An 18,716-nucleotide genomic window follows, 5' to 3' on the forward strand; every position below is an offset into this window, starting at 1 on the left:
CACAATAGATACAAATTCAAGGTTAACCGCACCAAACTTGAATGCAGGAAATACAATTTCAGCAACAGAGTGGTCAGTGTCTGGAATACTCTACCTGACTCTGGTTTCTTCCCCAAACCCCAAAAACTTTAACCTTAGACTGTCTACTATTGACCTCATCCCCTTCCTAAGAGGCCTGGAGGGGGCATGCATAAGCGCACCAATCATGCCTACCGTCCCTGTCCTATTGTTTTATATTTTTCTTATAAGTATCTATCTCATGTATTCAAAACTATATCTATTCTTATATCTGTATCTTGTAAGCAATTGACAAATCAAATAAATACTAAAAATAAATACTAAAGATTGGTGGTGGCATCATGTGTGTTTTGGGTCCGGTGTTGGTTTTCGTGTCTGGGATTCATTTGTTGATAAGGGCTAGTTTCCAGATGTCTGGTAGGTGGGAAGTATCCTTCCGTTTATTCATGTTATGAGGGTGTTTCTCTCGATGGCTTCCCTGATTTTATTTTATTTTTTAATTTAGAGTTTTTACATAATGAAACTATAAACAAAACGTATTACATAAAGTAAAGGTGGAAACAGTGCAGACAAAGAAAGAAAAAGAGAAAAGAAAAGATATGGCTTCTGATTTTCTTTACAGCAGATACAAACAGATGTTTACCTGCCTCTTTAGAATTACATTATATAGTTCTGTGCTTCCTAGATTCAAACTTTTTAATTAGAAAATCCAGAAGTTGCTAGTTCTTTTTGTTCATTTCTAGCAAGAAATTCATGAATGTTCAACTTTTTATAAAAGTACTTCTTTTTTTCCCCCTAATCAAACAGGTCAGTTTTGCCATGTCTGCAAATACTGCTTTCTTCACTGTCAATAGCACTACTCTGATCATTTTTTCACTTACCCAGTGAGATGGAGGGGGGTAAGCTCCGAGGAGCTCTCACTTCTGACTCCAAGCACCTGGTGCGGGCAGGGTGCAACCTGCTCCGGGGACAGTGTCAGGTGGGGAGTTCGACCGGGCGGTACACCTGTCAACTCGTAATGCAGGTGTCCTGAGGCAAGCTCAGGAAGGACAGAAACTTTCTGTAGAGCAGAAGGGCAAAAGCTCAGTTCATCTTGATTGTCAGTATGAATACAGATCATGAAAGCAGGGCCTGATGGTCCTTCTGACTTTTTTGGTTTCAAGGTGTCAGAAAAGTTACCACAGGGATAACTGTCTTGTGGTGGTCAAGCATTCATAGCGATATTGCTTTGTGAGTAGTCCTGCATTTTCCATCTTTGTGTATATAATAACTTTGCTGCAGTTATCATCCACAATCATCCACAAATCCTTTCTAATCAGGAATCCATAAATCTTAATTTTTAAAAAATATGTTTCATCTTAATATTAATTTTTAAAATTTGTTGCATCACTTTACATATTTGTGTCCAGTACTTTTCTTTATTTGTCACATGTCCCATGGAGTGAACAGGTAAAAACAAGTCTATACCCATGGGGAGTTACTAAAGATTAGATTTTCTAGTCGACTGAACATTACCAGCAACTTCCAGTGTTCTCATAATATACCGAGCAACATAGTAGGACTTTTGGGCTCTCCATGGATTGTTGTGGGTCAGGGGAGATGGCACTGATGACAAAAAGAGTGGAAGCAGAGACAGGGTTGTAGAGATGGTTTGATAGCTTGGTTATGGAAGCAGCCTCACAGACCAGCATTACCAAGCATTTTCTTAACCAGTGCTAGATTCTTTGTCAACAAAATTGATGAACTAGAGTTATGGATGGCAGCAAATAAGTTCATTTGCAACTGCTATGTGATGATCATCATGGAGACCTGGCTTCATCTACTTGTGCCTGATGCAACAGTGGAGCTAACTAACCGCACCACACACTGCTTTGATAGAAACAGCAACTCCAGAAAAAGTAAAGGTAGAGGATTTTTGTATTTATATACATAATAATCGGTGTGCTAACAGTAGAGTAACCTCCAGTCACTCATCCTGCATGAACATCAAATGAGAGCTGTGCTGAAGGCCATAAATCCCAACAAAGCTGCAGGTCCAGATGGGTGCTGGGAAAAGTGGTAAAAATCTGTGCTGACCAATTTACAGGGATCAAGACAAGGATTTTTAACATCTTCCTGCAACTGGCTTGAGTTCCATCATGCTTGAAAACAGCCACAATTATCCCAGCTCCAAAAAAAGCAACCATAATCAGCCTGAATGACTATAGACCCATTGCACTGACATCTATAGTGATGAAGTGCTTTGAGAGACTGGTCCTACAATACCTCTGGTCCTGTCTTCCACCAAATTTTGATCAACACCAGTTTGTTTATAGAAGCACCAGGTTGATAGGGGATGCCATTGCCATTGATCTACATATTGCACTGAGACCACCTTGAGAAATTTGGGAATTATGTCAGAATGCTTTTTTATACACTATAGCTCAGCCTTTAAAACCATCTTACCAGGTATTCTCATTGAAAAGCTGACTGACCTGAACCTCCCTCACATGTGATGAGGTTACAGACTTCCTGTCAGACTATCCACAAATTTATTTTTATTTATTTATTTCTTTTTATTTGTCAATTGCTTACAAGATAATAGGTATAAGGAAAAACATCCAATATTATAATAAAGTTCTCAGATGATACAATGGTGCTGGGTCTTATGACTGGAGGGGACGAATCAGTATACAGTATACAGTATACAGTATATCAGTCCAGAAGCTATCCACATGGTGTTTAAAACAATTTACATTTAAACTATAGCAAGACAAAGGAGATGGTGCTGGATTTCTGAAAGCACAGAGAGTAACCTGCCCCACTGCATATTAAGGTGGGCTGTGTGGAGAAGGTTTTTTCTTTTAAATTCTTGGGAGTGCTTTTTATCAAGACTTCACCCGGAAATACAACATGTCCCGGATGGTTAGGAAGGCTCAACAGAGACTTCATTTCGTTAGAGTCCTGCGGAAAAATCAGGTGGAACAATGGCTGATGACCTCTTTCTATCAGTCCACAATAGAAAGTGTCCTTACATACTGTACAACAGTATGGTATGCTGGTTCAACAGCTGCAGATAGGAAGGCGCTACAGAGAATGATAAATTCAGCACAAGAAACCATTGGTTGCCCCCTAAGACCACAGGATGACATCACTAGATCTCATTGTTTCAGCAGAGTAAGGAAGATACTTGGGGCAATTCACATCATGGTCAGTGTCTTTTCTCACTTTACCATTGGGCAGAAGAAACAGAAGTATAACCAGCTGGACAAACAGGTTTAAAAACAGCTTTTATCCATGGACTGTCAGATTCCTAAATACAACTATTATTATTTATTTATTTTATTATTTATTTATGTCTATAGTACATGATAAAATATTCCTTCGTGGTTTTTATATTTCTAAATGTAATCTCTATACATCCTACACAATTTATCTGCTGATTTCTATCAATGGTAAATAATTTTATGACAATTCTCTTTTAAATTGTAGGATAATGCAAATTTCAAACATTTTGACCCTATTCTCGCTGATCTATCTGAATGTTGTAACCAAGTTTTGGGCCCCTTTTATCATTAACCTTTTCTTCTTAAAATCTCAAAAAAAGGTCATATGTTTTAGCAATCATATGTTCATAATTTGTATATAATTAATTTTGAAATTCAATTTTTGGCATGTCAAATTTTCTGACTTTCAATTTCCAAACATTAAGAGTTCTCAAAAAGTGTGAAATGCCTTGGAGATTGTAAAGATATTTTGGTTACTTTAATATAATTTAAATGTGCTTTGTATGTACTGCATTAATACCATAACTTTTAAATGTTTTGTTTGTTTCATTTGATAACTATATATTTTATAACTATATTAAACTATAAATATTGGAGGTTTCACTTAATTGTAAATATGAAAACCATTGAAAACTAAATCCCTTTGTTCTCTTAATTGCGTCTTAAATTTTCCTGGACAATAGAAACTTTCTCTGTTCCACTATCTTTTTTCTATGAGATTCTTATGCTCATGCTAATTTCAATTACTATTATTTATTTCCTTCTGTTGATTACCTGGCAGTTTTCTTGGCAAGATTTCTTTCTTTCTTTCTTTCTTTCTTTCTTTCTTTCTTTCTTTCTTTCTTTCTTTCTTTCTTTCTTTCTTTCTTTCCAGAAATGGCTGAACAAACAGCCAGGTAAATTAATGATAATCCTCTAAAATTCAATTACATATTTTATTATTAAAATTATACCATCAGTAAATTTTGATGTCCCATCCAAAAATTAGATTTTTTTTTAAAGATTGTGTTGATTTTCTATTGTTTACATTTTGTTAGTGCTTAATAAACATCAAGTTGTCTGGGTTAGTTAACTGCTTAACAATACAGATTACATTCTTAATTTCTGCCTCTTTTTTCCAACCATTGATGAAATGAAGTCCATGTTTGATAATATTCTTCTTCTAGAGAAACATGTTTTTTACTATTTTTACTGGAAATTAGTATCTTTATCATCTCCACCATAAGGAAAAGAAAAAAGAGGCAGCACTCACATTTTGTTTCTCAGACTTTGCTCAAGCCTACTAAACAGCTCAAAGTTGATAGATTCCTGAAAAGTAAATAGCCATTTGGTGTAAGTAACCAACCTCTCTTGTTTCTTCTGGGAGCTTCTCAAACAGATATAACACCCTAGAATAGGATCTTCATAAGAGAGAGAAAAAGAGTTCCCAACTCTTAGAACTTTCTGCCTCTATCCTTGAAGAAGCTTCTCCTTCCCAGATCTCAGCTATTTGTTCAGCTGCTGCAAAGCCTATGAGACAAGGAGATGAGGACTTAAAAAACAAAAATGTTACTAGCTTCACAGGCCATTTTAAATATAGCCACTTTTTAAAAATTCAGATGTCTCCATTAGGATAAAAAATAAACATTGTTTGCTTTTTTAAAATATATTTTAGCTATCATAGGAGCAGTTCTGAATGCAACCTGAACATAAGCAATTAAAGTAGAGCCTCATTTGATGTTCTAAACCTCCTCACTTAATTCTTCTAAACCCTGAGATGTCATGATTTTATATTAAATTGATTGATCTTTGTCTAATCCAAAACTACTTTTTGTAACATCCTGCCAAATGCCAAAATCTAAGAATCCTGAACTCATTTAATTTTTAGATCTTTATCTTTAAAAAAATATATGGAATGAAATCTTTTCCTAATATCATTATTTTAATCAACCAAAACTATTGTTGAATTTAAATTGATATTCATCTTCTAAAGACTTTGTAGTTGGGAATTCTGAGGATCCCAAACATCATCTTAAGTTGGTCTTAAATATCTGGGGTTATTTTACATTAATGAAGAAAAGGGTAGGGACAATATGAAATTTACATATTATTTAAAATTCCATCTTATATGTCTCCATATAATTTATTGTTTGGTGCATAAAGAATTGTAATTTAAAGTGGTGGTGTCATAATACATAGTATCGCAATCAAGCCCAGTGTAATAAAGCTTAGTATGTTATACAGGCTCAGCTCATGTGTTTAGCTAAAAGAGTAGGTTAATAATTAAACCATAATTAAGTAAGTTGTGATAAGTGAGTTTTGTGAATGCTGCCTTTGCAGTGGTAGGGAGAGGGATTGATACAGAATAATCCTATGCAAAAGATAATTAGGCTGCTGTGGTGATGCATGAATCCCTGTACATTAGGTTAGGGCTAAGTTGGTTCAACAACATCTGGAAGAGTACATGTGGCCCATCTTCTAATTAGAAAAGAAGTGTTAGCCAGCACAGATGCTTATTTTTCAAAGTAAAAGGTCATGTGTTGATTTAATTGTCTCCTGCCTTTTGGAGACAAAGGGTCAGGATCTTCATGGAGACACTAAGAAAGAAAGAAAAAGTATTTCAGAAAGTACTGCTAAGTAAACCAAAAGAAGAAAACTATCTCATATGGCTTTTCCACCACTGATTATGTGATGGAAAAAAAGAAAAAAAATGTGATTGAATTGCTGTATGTCTTTGTGTGATGTCTGAAAAATATCAGAGCCTTTGTGTGGTCACAGAAGATTCATAGATGATGGCCACAGTTATTTGAAGGAAGGGTGGATTCTCCTCCCTCCTTTCTTTTCCAGAAGAGTTGTTCAAAAGCTTATATATGCACATATGCTTCAGAACAAATGGAATTCCAAATGAAAGTCAGATTTTCTGTTGTGAGTTCAAATTTCCCTGAAAGTATTGGAATGTCTGAAAAACATATTTTGTTTTGGGGATGGGTTGTGTGGATGTGTGGATGATTTAATTCTCTATTGCATTGCCATTTCAATACATAGGAAAAAGATGAAGACAAAATATTGATGATATAATGGAAATGGAAAGAAGGAAGAAAAAGAGGATACTTTTTTAAAATTAAAAGAACAGTTAGCAAATTGTGATCAACAACTTAAATATTCCTCTAAGAAGTTATCCCAGAGTTATCCATAATCACAAGCACCCATTGTCTATAAAAAGGAAGCTTAAGAAGTATCTTTCTATTCCAAAACTATTAATCTTTTTAATGAGATTTTTGGGAAGAGTAGGAAATCTCTTGCCATTTTTTTTTTAAATCTACACTTCATACTTCAGTAAGTAAAGAGGCATAAGTTCTGTTTTAACTGTTGGAGAAGAAATGAAATATCTAAAATTTGGGCTTCTGTTCATTGCAGATGTTAAAATGGTAAAGATTCTTCCAAATTAGACTTGAGGCCAAGTAACTACATGAACATCTATGTGAAATCCTTTGATGTATCAAACCTTACATTTATCACAACTGACAATTATTCTTTTGGATTTGGACCATTGTCTAGTTCCATAGCAGATCATGATATTGTGATTTTTATCCATAAGAAATTAATAAATGGTGCAGTAGCAAATATGATAAATATTTTTCATGCCTTCCTCAAAAAAAATTGCCTTCTTTGTAGAAATTTTGAATATGGTTCCATTAGAGATGGATCTTTCAAGGACTCTAATAAGCAGGACACAAAAAATCTTTCTTCAGCCAACAGTAATTCACTTTATTCCAGAGCTGTCTACTACATAGTTATCCAACTGTCCAAAAGAGTATCATGAGAAATTTTATCCAAAACTTTAGTGAGAACGTTGTTTCTTTTCCATGACAAAGGAGTCGGTCTGTCATAAAATGTGACAAAGCACTTTGATATAGTTTATTCTTGATAAATCCATATTGGTTTTTTTTTAATCTTGATTGTTTTTCTTCTTGTTTAACTTCCTAATCCAGTTTACAATGGTTCAATTTTCTTGTGGCTAGTTCCCTAAATATAAATTAACATATGAATTTCTTGTAGTAATAATATTAATAGTGAGAAAATCATAGTATTATTGGTTAAAGAAGAATTTTAACTTATGTTTTATCTCATTGGATTTATTCTATATCTTATATTTATTTCAAAATTTAGAGAATTGCCTCCTGTTCAAATTGCCAAATGTATCATGACTGCATGACACATTTCACAAAATTCACAAAATTTCATCTTTTATCAAGTTCATCAATTCCTCTAGAAAGCAAAGCAAAAATTTCTTCTAATCTAATAGAAAAGATATTTTGATCCAAACTATGATGGCTGCATTAAATTCCTATGAAAACTAATGAAAGTTAAACTGATCGTAAGTTCTTTTGGGACCAATAGATTAAGTCAAATTTACAAATAGCAGTATAAGAGTTAGTTCAAAATACAGCAGGCAGTTTACGTGGAAAGTGTATACCAAACAAAATACACACAGCAGAATTGGGCCTTATTTAAGCAGTTTGTTAGGCTCACAGTATCTATAGCAGTCTCCCTCAGTCTGAGGCTCTTCAAAGGTTCTGGACATCAACTCCAAATTCCATGGGGGTAGATGAGGGAGGAAAAGTAACCAATCAAATCAATCAACCAGAAACAGAAACCAAATATGGATCTCAATAAAACAACACAAGCTCTCCTTCTTATATACTTGGCTACAAGGTTGTGATTGTATCAATCAGAACTTCATTATAATCTGATAATGCACATTTGCAATTTTGGTGCTATCATCTTTAGCTGTGGTGCATCCACAGCTAAATATGATAGCACCAAAATGACAAATGTGCATTAGCTGTACCACAGCTACAATAATCTGGTATTTGAATTCAATTTTGTTTACATAATGTATTTTTCTTCCTTTCTTTTTCTTTCTTTCTCAAAAAGGTAATTGCTGAAATAAAGTCTTTAAATTGAAGGCAACTCTTAGTGCCTTTTGTGGACACTGCCTTACAGTTTTCTTAGCACAAGTGATTTGTATTCCGTTCTAATACTAAGGTAAATCCAGCAAAGGTTAACTTAGTATTGTTACCTAGATAATCACTTGCTGGATTAATTACTCAAAATCTGTGCCAAACTGAGTCCTTAAAACCAGTAGACATTTTCCCCCTAACATTTATGCTTTTTCTTTATAAATTAAATGTTCCATTTCTAAGCTATTTGAATGGTTTCAGAAATCTCCATTTTCATTTAGCTTATCATGATTACTTCCTAAAATATTAACCCAATCATTGTGGTTGAGATTTTCAAATAGCTATTTTGAATTCAGCTGATTATCTTGCTTAGGTAATTCCCAAAACCAAAAAATAGCCCTGGTGTAATTTTCAAGCAGGGTTTCAAACCACTGGTTTTTAAACAATTTTTCCAATGTGATGTGTTTATCCACAACCCAATCAACCTTTCTCTGCTCTTACGTCCATGCCTTCAATCAGCAGTCACTGTTGCCTCCAAAGTAGTCTTGTTCTGAACAATGCTTGTTCTTGATCAGTGAAGAGTTCTTGATTAGTGAAGAGTTATTCTTAAAACAAAGCCTTAGGAATACCTGCTCAGAGTTGCAAAAATATGGACCATGATTAGGTGACTATAAGAAATCAGAAGTATATAATAAAACATTGTATTACAACATTTATTAAAATACATAAACTACTGACTGTTGGCTCCTGCAGACTAAAAAAGCTTTGTCCCACAATTAACTCTAGGTAACAGCATAAATCTTTTCTGTTTGTTGCCATCTGGTGGTTATCTGGATTTTACAACTCAGATCTAAATTGGAATTGACCTTAACATTTTTACTGAACAAAAACATTTTCAGGCAAAATGGTACTTCTTTCTGTTACAGCATATTATTTCTCTGATGACTTATAAAAGTTGTGCACTTATAAAGAAGAAAGAGGAGCAATTTGACATGATAAAAACTTGGAAACCCTTTTACAGTACCAAACAAATCATTGTATTTCTGAAATGGGTTTTCAGGTCATGTGCCACCATTAAAATCAAGGCTTCCTCTTTCTGATTTATAAGGTCACTAGAATTCTCCAGTGGGATTACATTCTTATGGTGTGGTTTGACCCAATATTTTTTTGGTTAACTAAAGTAAAGAGGCCCTTTTGGAAAAACAAACAGATTAAATGAAAATAAACAGCAAAAAAAATAGGTGGACCAGACTTTGTAATTAAATCTACAGTTATCTGAAGTGGCAGAAAGAGAGCTAGAAAAATAATTTTGCAAGCACCATTCGTTCCAACACTCTGGCGTGTTATTTGGGGAACTCCATATTACAGCTCAGTGATCTTAGGAAATAATTTCTTCCTGTGATCCTGCTGGTCTCTTCTGATGGATGGGAAAACTGCCGGGGATGATTCTATACAAAAACACCAGGACTTCCTGTGAGAATGGAGTTGCTCTTTCAAAGGCTTTTTTCTGGGGAGGCTGAGAGAAGGAGAAAAAAATAATCCTTGAATAATTGATGTTTGCATGACAAATAGACCATGTCTTTTTCTGTTTTTTAATCATTAGTTTATTGTGTGGTATTTACTTGAATATATATTGCTTTTAATATTTCTTAAACACTTGAACGTTCCCTTGTAAAGAATTGAGCTTAAACTTTAATGCTGCAAAATTACATACAGAAATAGAGAACTAAGCCCATTGAACTTAGTGGGGCTTAATACTAAACAAACATCCATAGATTCAGGATGTTTGTAACATTTACAAAATACAACACTTGGGAATAAAATATTTTAAAAGTTAGATATAAAAGTGAAATACTTATGGAGACAAATGGAGTTTACTAAATATAGTTATACCTATATTCTGCATTTCCAGGTGAGTTTTGGGCTAAGTTTCTCACCTTATGGGAGACAGCATAAACTTTAAATTCAGTTTTGCAGTTATTTATTTTTCGTTATCTAGCCATCAGCCCTTTCTCTCCTCTCATCTTATAAAACCTGCTTCTAGCCTCAAATCTTAGATTTTACCATCTCTCGATATATCTTAATTAAATGTCTTTAATTTCTCTGTTACTAATTACAATGTCAGAAAGGTTTTAGCAGCTTCATTTAATCTGCCTGTAAACATTTTGTTGCTGATTTTATCCCCTTATAAATGTTCGGTGACATCCCATCAGCTCCAATAATCAGACTAAGACCATGAGAGACTCCATTGTTGCTACCATATACATTATGAAGGTCTTGTTCCAATATGCATATTTCTACTCTCTTTCATATCCATTTCCTCCTGTGTTGTCAGCAGTATTGAAATCAAATACTAGTGTTTTTTACATTAGTGGGTAAAAATTAATCATTCCCAAAGGCCTGAACTTAAAGGTGGTACTCATATATTTTGAAAATGTGCAGCTGGCTTCATATATACAACATTTAAATATTAAGATAATGCTTCAGAGATTGTGGCAAAGTTGTATTTGTTTTAGACTGTTTGGAAGAACAGCTGGTGTGCACACGACAGGAAGAAAAACAGAAAAGTTTGCTTGGCCTATAAAGTCCCTTCATCAGCTGTTCACCTACTGAAATTACATGGTTAGCCACAGCATCCTTCAGGGGTACTTACAATCTGGAATAAAATGAATTTGTAAAAAGAAAGCCAGAGGATGGAAATTCTTGAATTCCAAATAACACTGGGAACTCCAGACAAGGAGGAATTAATTGTTTTCTGAATCATTTCAAATATTCCATAATAACGTTACATTACATTACATATTTTTTCAATGGTGGTCTGTCCCTAAAATGGTCCTTCAGGTATACCCATCACCACTGTAACTGTATCCACCTATCCATCTTGCTGCTAGTTGTCCTTTTTCCATTTTTTTCAATGTTTAATGAATAATATAATATAACATAACATAATATAACATATTATAATATAACATAACAAACAGCTTACAGAATCCATTATAAATCAGAACTGCTAAGGCAATGGGTAAGCTAACATATCTCAAGAAAGGATATAGCCAATTAAAATAATAAATTCAAACAAACCTTCTATTCTTCCTTGCAGTTTATAACAGTATAGTCATGTCCTGATTTTGTTTTTTACTATTCTTTTACATATTGCACAATACCTGCTTCATCTCCTCTCCATGAGTAACAGCCTTAAATGGCTGTTACTAAATATTCAGTGGTTTTTTTCTCCTTATGTTGACTATCCTAATAAAGCTTCAAGGAGTGTAAAATCTATCATGCTTAATCCTCAATTGTCTTGAAGGCAGATGAATTGTTGTGAGTATAATGAAAGGTGTGTTTAATCATCTTGGAAAGAAGACACAATGTTGGTGTCAATTTAGTCCTCAGAGCAGAGTATTCCCAATAGTAGAATCAAAAAGATTTTTCTTGTGACTGATTATAAAAATGATTTCTATGGAATTTAGTCACAGCTAAATGTCGGCATGTGCACCCTTGGATACTGAGTTCCCAAATTGTTTAGACTTTAATCATTACCATTAATAGCAAACGGCAAATGAGGTAGCAGCTATTCCTTTTTGCAGCCTATTCGTTGCTGTGTCTGTCATTTGCTACATATATAGTGAGCAGAGCACGATTGAAAGTACGGAACAAGCTATGTGATTTTAGGCACTGTTGAATATTGGTGAGAAGGAAAAACAGAGAATTCTTTTTTGGCTTGGCTTGGCTTTTGATTCAAGATAGAATTCAGATTACTATTGTTTCAAGGCAGTAATTTAAGAGTTAAGTTTTTTCTGATACTATCTGGTTTGATTTTGATTGATTCAGTTTTTATACTTGAAAATGAAAATATATAAGAAGAATTTGCTTAGGGCTCCAGAATTAATTTATCCAGTTATTTTATTTTTATATTTTTTTCTAGGAATTATCTAGTTCTTGGCTAATGAGGAATTTATATTAACCATACCCTGAAAAATGAATTACAGAATATTCTAAATAGTCTTTTGAATAAAGATAAAGGTTCCCCTCACACATATGTGCTAGTCATTTCCAGCTCTAGGGAGCAGTGCTCATCTCCGTTACAAAGCCGAAGAGCTGACACTGTCTGAAGGCACATGCAATGCGCCTTCCCAACAAAGTGATCCCAATTTTTACATACTTTTGAACTGCTAGGTTGGCAGAAGGGGGACAAGTAATGGGAGCTCACCCTGTTACTTGATGCTAGGGAGTTGAATCACCGAACTGCCAACCTTTCTGATCGACAAGCTCACCACTGAGCCACCACATTCCTTCTGAATAAATATACTAAAGACAAAGCTCTTAGGAATACATATTGATCAAGATTCTCAGAGTTGGGTTAGCTATTCATTTGTATTTATATAGTGTCAAATAAGACAAAATTATGTGAAGGGTATTTCAAGACTGAAATAGAAAAAGGTGAAGGACCCAATTTTGTGTGTGTGTGTATGTGTATGTGTAATTCTGGTTAACAGAATTTATTGAAAAACTTCCCAGTATCTGGCATTACTTGGCCATATATCATTGAAATATGTATTTCTGTGCCCGCAGAAAACTTTTCAATGATGGTAATAAATGAATTCACATGTTTTACATGTAAATTACTAGGTCTAGCAATTCATCCACCTTCTTTGATCTGCAGCATCCTGGATTTCACAAAAAAGCACAATAAAAGATATAAAAATAAAATTTCCTTTCTGTGCCAAGTTCTATTGGTAGTGATAACAAAACTGTCCTGATCTGTCCTACAAAAAGCGAAATTTGGCATACCTTGGGGATTTTTTTTGTTTTTGTTTTCTGTAACATAAATCAAGTGACTGCAGTCTCCATTCCTTATTCTTAGTCCCAGATTGTGCCATATTATCTGTCAAATGCAAATCTCCCATTTTTTGGAAGATCCCAAATCTTGCCATTTTTTCCCCTCTTCAAAATTTGGATGAATAAATTCTCCACCTTGACAGCCTTGCAAATGGAAATCATGGCTCAATTTAGAGTGGCAAAAACCTGAGCAACGCTGGAGATGGGAAGAATTTGGGGCAGAGGATGTGGGGATCCAGGTCCAGCCTTTTTCTTGGGTTTAAGTTCAATAACTGGAAATATGTTCTAGGATCCTGTTAGCAGTGGGGACACCTGGCTCACTTCTTTTAAATTAGCAATAGGAAAATTAGATTTTTATCATCCATAAATCATCATTCTCAAACCACTCCTCGACTTACACTCACATTGAACCCAAATTGCTGTTGCTAATCAAGACAGTTTTTAAGTGAATTTTGCCCTATTTTGCTATCTTTCTTGAAACAGTTGTTAAGTGAATCACTGCATTTGTTAAGTTAGTAACATGGTTGTTAAGTAAATCTGGCTTCCCCATTGACTTTGCTTGCCAGCAGGTTTCAAAAGAAATCACATAACCTCGAGGTACTGCAACCGTCATAAATATGAATCAGTTGCCAAGCATCTGAATTTTGATCACCTAACCTAAGCATAGTGATGCTATAATTGTAAATGTGAAAAATGGTCATAACAGTGGTGAGATTCAAAAAATTTTACTACCAATTCTGTGGGTGTGGCTTGTTTCATGGGCATGGCTTGGTGGTCATGTGACTGGATGAGCGTGGCCAACTTGGCAAGGTGGTGCAGCACCATGCTGTGAGTGACGTCAAGTTGACCACACCAACTCAATCACATGACCGATGCTGCAGAGACAGGGTGATTTCCTAAGTACCTTCCCCGCCTCTTCTGCCCTTAGGCTGACCAAAAAAAGCCCAACTAAAGATCACAACTGCCTGCTGAGTCTGCTTGCCTAATGGATTTTGTTTTGGGGTGGTTTTTGTTTTGTTTTCTGCCAGAAACCCTTGGAGATAAATTTGCAAAATCTTACCGTACTTCATTGTTGTGGCACTTCCTGGTTCTGCTGTGGGTGCTGCTGCGGCTGACTGGCTGCCTAAGTAAAGAACTGCACTGGCTCAGGATGACTGTGAGGAGCAAGAGGGGAAGCCAAGGCGCTTGCCTCATAGCAGTCAACTTTACTCTCTCTCGTTCCAGTTTGGCGCTCCTGGCATGCACAAGGAGTGTGACAGCAGATAGACACTGCATGGATGCATTTTATAAGTCAGAGAACTTTGCCCAAGACTTCTTGTGTATTCAGGGACTACACCTCTTCCAACAATGAGTGGCAGCAATCTAACAAAATGTCTTCCAGCTCTTAAAGATTGACTTTAAGAGCACCCTCATGGAAAAAGCTGAGAACAAGAGCAAAAGTAGTGGCGGCAGGGATGACAGGGGCATGTGATGGGTCCCTCTGTGGTTCCCTCCTAGGTCGGTGCTGGACCTTTGGAGAAGTGGAGCAGAGCCAGAGATCAGTAGCTGCCTTTTTCGGTGCAGAAAGCCTCCCCCAACTGGTTGGCTGATCTCCTCTTCCTCCACCTGTTTGTTCTGTATGACCGAGGAGGAGGAGATCGACTGGCCAAAGGGATTGCTACTGGAAATGACTCTTTTTCAGTCTCCAGCTGCCTCTTTCAGTGCAGAAATCCTCCCCCAACTGGACAGCTGGTTTCCTCCTCCTTGGCCATACAGAACAAACAGGCAGAGAAACAAGGGGACAAGGGGGATGAGAAGTCCTGGGACATTCACCCACCCACCTGCTGGCTGGCCAGGCCGGGCCGGGCTGAAAGAGGTGCATCCACTGAGAGAAGGAAGAAAATGTGCTGCAGGAGTCAGGCAGGTGGGCGGATGTGCTCGGGCTGCTGCACATGTGCACTGCATGTGCAGCAGCTGCACACACAGTGCGCATATGCAGCAGCCCCAGGACATCTGCCCGAGCTGCGCCATGGCTGCAAGGTGGTAGGGAAAGTTAGGAGAGCAACCAGGACAAATGAGTGACCAGGCAACCAGGCGACCACGTTGGGGGGCATGGCCATCCAGGGGTCACCACCGGTTTGGTGACCCATGCCAAATCACTGCTACCTGTTCGCCCGAGCCAGTGCAAATTGGTTGAATACCACCTCTGAGTCATAAGTCACTTTTCTAGTGCCATTGTAACTACAAATGGTTGCTAAATGAACTGTTGTAAGTCAAATAATACCTAGTATTCTTGTTTTGTATCCCTCTTAAAATAAAAAATGTAAACTATAGAAGGTTAAAAAAGCTCAAACATTGAAGTATCTAGGCAGCTAAGGCAAAATAACTATATTACTAACTGGCTATTACTGTCTAGAAATTAATTGTATTAATATATAATAAAAGTGCACTAAAATATAAAATAAGTTCAACTGATATTGTTCAGTCAAAACTGCTTTGGAAATAAAAAACTTACCGGATGAATGTATGAGTCATCTTTCTTGCAAAGTTTTTTTAAAGACCAGCAAAATCTTCAAAGAGCATGACATCTTTTTAGAATTAGATGGAAAAATCTCTGAAGTAGTTCTTTTGTTTTTCAAGGAAGGAAAATCTATTATGTTTTGATGATGTATTCATAAAAAATAGTTAGGTGGGGAAAAGCCATAGGTGGTGGGGGAGGTGGATATATGTGCAAATGATCTAGAATATCAGTCTGTGGTTCTGACTTACTGGTTGTTGTATTTTTCCAGTAATTTTTTTTTACTTCAGACAACTGCCTGGACAAGTCCCTATAGTTTTCTTGGCAAATTTTCAGAAATGGTTTGCGACCTGCTTCCTCTAGCTGAGAAAGAGTGATAGACTTGAGGTCACCCAGTGGCTTTTTATCCATAGTAGGACTAAAACTCTCTCAGTATATAGGCTAATGCCCTAACCACTGTACCAAACCATCTCTCCTGTGTTATGTCTTAAAACTGCTTAAATTGTAGTGCAATTAAAACATGAGTTTAATTTTTTTTTTTTAAGGCTGGTATTAAATAGCACACACAGAAGGAGAAATAATAGCAAAAGCAAAGGGACATTTTTATTGACTCATGATTAGATTAATACCATAGCAAGATTTAATTGCCAGCATACATTTGCAAAGTTTCAGGATGTATAGCCAGATCATTCTGGTAAGATCTGTGAAGCAAATTGTGTGCTGACCTTTTTATTTCGATGTAGCTGAATTATATCAACAGAATATGTGGCAACAGAATATGTGGTTGTCTTAATTAATAGAAACAGAGTAATAATCCTAAAACATCTTCCCTTACTTTCCAAAGTTTATGTATTATAAAAATCCTATCTCCCCAACTTTATTCTGAACAATTAAGAGAAAATACATGGGAAGGAAAATAAAGTAAGAAAAATAAAGTCATATAAAAAAAGAGAGAATGTGAATCTAAGCTTTGTATATCAATGACTGACAGCAGTTGAAAACGTATATAATGTTAACATATTAATTATTAGATTAATACAATACTCTACAACTTCAGACCACATACATATTAATTGATGGACAAAGCACTTTTATAGCTTTCTCAGTTCCAGTAACCATTAAAATAAAAACTCATTTAAGTAAGGGAGTCCATTTTGCAAGACTTTTTTATTTTTTTATTAAGTGTTACTTGGCATTTAAATAATGGTGGTTTAATTAAAACGTTCTACTACTGCTGCCATTTTCACTCTTAACTAGCTTTAGGACATAAATGTTACAAAACATATTTGAAAATTAAAATACAGTATTCCCTACACAAATGCTTGTTGCTAATGAGAAGTTTTGTGGAATGGTTAAGGCATCAGGCTAGAAACCAGGGGACTGTTAGTTCTAATTCCATCTTAGACACAAAGCAAGTTGATCTGGCCAGTCACTCTCTTTCAGCCGTAGGAAGGAGGCAATGGCAAATCAGTTCTGAAAATTCTTGCCTAGAAAACCACAGGAACTTTTCATATATAAAACATATATATTTTCATATATAAGACATATCCACAGCAGAAAAGACTCCCAAAAATAAGGGCATTCAAAACAAAATAGTTAAACAACATACAATATCAGGAAAATTCTTGCTCTGGCCCAAGATGGATGAACTCCTTGTAGTTCCAATCCCCAAATTGATCCCTGTTTTTAAATATTTTCCTAGTGGGAAATAAAAACAATTCCAGATGTATTCATTCATAGACCATTGTGCTATTTTTATTACCTAAGGTGTGGAAATATTGTTAAAGGTTCCAATTCTGATCTTGTACTATTCTTTTTCCTAAAATATCAAGTTTTTGAAAAAGAGCATCATTTTCCTTAAAAGCTATTCATTTATCTGGAATGTTGGCATGAGATTTGGGTTTTCTTGAGACTGAAATATTGCCAAATGTGATTTGTGAGGGGGGACAGGAAGCAGACAATTGTTATGCTTAGGCAGTGTTTCTCAACCTTAGCAATTTTAAGATGTGTGAAGTTCAATTGTCAAGATTCTGGGAGTTTAAGACCAAATCTTGACATTCCCAAAGTTGAGAAATCTTAGCTTAGACTTATAGTCAGTTAGACAAGAATCTGCATGAACCTGGGATCATAGGTCACTTATGTAGAAATTTAGTCCATTCAGCCACTTGTCAGTCAAGGGTTCAATAAAAAAGGTACTTAAGATATCTAGCAGATTTATTAAAGGAGAAAATATTAGAAGATACAGGCCTGAAGAACTGGTTTTGTTGGTTGGTCTGGGATCCAATAAGGAAGTACATTAGAGGTTGCTATTGGACTAATTAGCTGACACCCTCCCCCGGCACTCTGTGCCTCCCCCTGCCCATCTTTAATTTCATATTATTGTACTTTCGGTGTTGATTTTATTATTGTATTCCTTTGCCATTATTATGTTTATAATATATATATATATCTTTGGTTGTTCGGGTTTTCTCCCGTGTAAGATTCAAGTATCTAGGCAACGTTTCGATGAAGTCTCATTCATCATCTTCAGGCTTCTGTCTCCGGCTCTGTGCTTTTCAGAGTAATGTGAGATTGCAGCTGCTTCCTCCTTTTAACTGCCAGTGGGGTGGGACTTGATTGGGTGGGGGCTTGGCTGTGTTCTGATTGGGTGGGGTGTGTTCTCATTGGTAGGGGTTTGGTTGTGTTCTGATTGGTTGGGGGTTAGCCGTGTTCTGATTGGTTGGAGGCGTGTTCTGTTCAGGTGGGGGCTTGGCTGTGCTCCAGTTAGTCTTAGTTGCTGGGGGATTTGAGCTGGTGAGTTGTGATCTTGCTGTTTGGCTTCTAGTTCGTGGTCCTGTTGCATCTTCATAGTGGGTGTCGGTTTGCTTCATGTATGGCTCGGAGGGTTTGAAGTGGGTAGTGATGCAGCTGTAGTGCAGCTTCTGGTCCATGGTCGTGTCTCATCTTCTGAGTGGGTGAGAGTCTGTTTTCTACATGGAAGTGTGGTGGTGGCATCTTGTGTGGCTCTCATGGGTGTGGGTCTGGTGTCCTTCTTCATGTTAGGTACTCAGTCTGTTCATGAGGGCGGGTTTCCAAATGGCTGGAAGGCGGGAGGTGTCATCTCGTTTGTTCATGCTGTGTGGGCGTTTTTCTATCTCTATGGCTTCTCTGATT

Source organism: Pseudonaja textilis, chromosome Z (genome assembly GCF_049901715.1).
Source record: "Pseudonaja textilis isolate UNSWEBS1 chromosome Z, rPseTex1.2, whole genome shotgun sequence".
Classification (NCBI taxonomy): domain Eukaryota; kingdom Metazoa; phylum Chordata; class Lepidosauria; order Squamata; family Elapidae; genus Pseudonaja; species Pseudonaja textilis.